Here is a 2837-nt window from a genome sequence, read left to right as displayed (position 1 = left end):
AACTACTGCAAAAGCCTCCGTCTAGACTGCAGCCTCTGTGGTTGCCCCTGGTATTAGGGTAATCAACTGTCTGGGTTCACTTGGGACTGTCCAGGTGCTAGCCCAGAAAATCTCACATCCCAGAAATCCTTCAGCCTCCATTGTTCACCCTGCTTTTAGTTGCAAATGAAACTAGCTTAAGGCCATTTATTTTTCTTCTCTTGGTTCCAATGGGGAGAGGAGGAGAGCAGGCAGTTGAGGGTGTCCCACTATGTGTATAGCTTGGAAATGGGGGCATGAGTCCCTGAGCGGAGCCCAGAGGGTCAAGAGGGTCGGCGGTGGGAAAGGGATGGTGGATACAGAAAAACTCAACATAGCATCATCCAAAGGCTGCTGGAGTGAGAAGGTCCAAGCCTAGTAAGAATGTCCAGCTACAGGAGAGTGAAATCAGAGGACTGCGCTTAAAACCCCCAGAGATCTTTCTCAGTCAGCCTACCCTGCTAGAACTTGAAGCACCACTCAAAATATGCGGTGATAGCCATGGGCAATACCACAATTTGCTTAGACCTTTTTGAGGAGGGTGGTTTCCCGCCAAAAAGCAACTACCTGTTTGGGGGACCATGTGGACAGGGAGTGGTCACTGGAGACTATCCGCCTCTTATTCGCATACAAAGTCAAATACCCCAAGACCACGAGTGCGCCAGCATCAACAGCATTTATGGATTTTATGATGAATGTAAAAGAAGCTGTAACATCGAACTACGGAAAACTTTCACAGCCTGCTTTAACTGTTTACTGACAGCAGCCATCGTGGATGAGAAATTGTTTTGCTGTCATGGAGGCTTACCACCAGATCTGCAATCTACGGGGCAGACTTGGTGAATTGTGTGACCAACTGATGGACAAGATCGAGGTCTTCTCTGTGATCTTTTGTGGTCTAACCCCAACAGAGATGTCTTAGGCTGGGGTGAACATGACAGGAGTGTCCCTGACATTTGGTGCAGAGCGGGCTGGCGAATTTCTCCATAAGCTTGATTTGGATCTTATATGTAAAGCCCATCAGGTGGTTGGAAATGGATAGGAATTTTTTGCAAAGAGGCAGTTGGTCACTGTTTTCTGCACCCCATTACTGTGGGCAGGTTGGCGATGCAGGAGCCATGACGCGTGTGGACGAAACACAGATGTGCTCTTTTCAGATTTTAAAAGCTGCAGAGAAAAAGAGGCCAAGCGCCACGAGACCCTACTACTTCCAAGGGGTATGGTCACAAAGCAAGCAAAGAAAGGGATGTCTTTTGACACTGCCTAAAGCGGAGACTTTGTCATATAGAATGCATAACCTTCAGTTTTAAAACTGTCATGTGTTGTTGTTTTTTTAATATATTTTATTGATTTTTTACAGAGAGGAAGAGAGAGGGATAGAGAGTTAGAAACATTGATGATAGAGAGACATCGATCAGCTGCCTCTTGCAACACCCCCTACTGGGGATGTGCCCGCAACCAAGGTACATGCCCTTGACCGGAATCGAACCTGGGACCTTTCAGTCCACAGGCCGACGCTCTATCCACTGAGCCAAACCGGTTTTGGTAAAACTGTCATGTGTTTTGGTCGGCTGCTCAATGAATGGCATTTGCTGGTTCTAATATCAAATGAAAGATTTCACTCCCAAGGGGGAATAATGTTTTATTTAATTCTCTCTTCCTTTGGCAACCAGCTTTAATGGTGGTGTTAAATCTGTGCACCCCCGGATAGTTTATCCTAAGAGGTAAGTGTATAATTGACCTTTTTTTTTAAGTTCATTACCATCCATGAATAAAGTAACGCTCCTTTTCTTTAGGCTAATAAAGAGAGTCCTTGGAGGCTCAATCTGTGCATGTTATTGTCATAAAATGCATACAGTTGGAACGACCCACCGAACATTTTTTTTTTTAATGTTAAGAATTCGTTTCAAAGGGATTGCTTATTTCTCTCAGTGTCTTGTCATGTACAAACTGATTTTTATAGTTATCAACCTTAGGAGTAGCTTTCAACCTGGCCAGCATCACTGGTATAATGTGTATTTAATTAAAGTACACTTTCCCCTACCGTATACTTAAAATGATGATGAAAGCCATTATTTTAAATGCTTGTGACTCATTCCTGAAGCCTAAGTTTCTGTTGAAATATGTACTGACACACCCCCAATACAAGAAGGCATGGTGGTGTGTCCGTGCCACCTTCGTGAGGATTCAGAACCAGGTTTTTCAGTTTGAGTAGCAATTAGTAACATAGTGCCCTTTAAGCTATAAACGTTAACAACATTTTGTACAATTTCCATAGTTGATTCATTAAGTAATCTTTTTACAGCTGCATCAGGCCTGAACCTGTCCTTTCAGAAAGCTCCAAATTATAGAAACAATACTCTGCTATACGAGGGACATTATGCTTTCTTTGGCCTATATTCTTTATTTTTGCATGAAGTTGAGACTTATAAGTCAAAACAAAGGAACTAACATACTACCCACCAGTTTATACAGAACGTACGTAACCTATGACTTTTTAAAACTAAAATCTGTTAAAGAGAAATCTGTTTCAACAGATGACTGTGTACGATACCATGTAATAAAAGTGAACTCAGACTTATTAAATGACGAACTTGTTAAATCCTCTCAGTGTCTATTTATCAGCACAATACACACAAGAGCACTGTTGGTGGCATATTAATAGATTTGAATGAATAAATTGCTCTGGAAACAAACAAACAAAAACAAGCTCAAGCACATTACTAAAAAGCCATGGGCCTCGCTTCAGGTACAGCTGGATGCAGGCGCTCTGCTTTCAGGTTTCATCTTCTGTCCTTCGCTCTGGAATAGACTTATTT

General features: G+C 42.5%; 1 pseudogene; it reads left to right on the top strand.

Annotated features, from left to right (window-relative positions):
• The first annotated feature begins 328 nt into the window (after positions 1 to 328).
• Positions 329 to 2545, top strand: LOC103284248 (serine/threonine-protein phosphatase PP1-gamma catalytic subunit-like; annotated as a pseudogene).
• The last annotated feature ends 292 nt before the right edge of the window (positions 2546 to 2837 follow it).

The sequence above is a fragment of the Eptesicus fuscus genome, chromosome 9 (assembly GCF_027574615.1).
Source record: "Eptesicus fuscus isolate TK198812 chromosome 9, DD_ASM_mEF_20220401, whole genome shotgun sequence".
Classification (NCBI taxonomy): domain Eukaryota; kingdom Metazoa; phylum Chordata; class Mammalia; order Chiroptera; family Vespertilionidae; genus Eptesicus; species Eptesicus fuscus.
The sequence above is the reverse complement of the archived record's forward strand: the minus strand, read 5'-3'. Positions and strand labels throughout refer to the sequence as shown.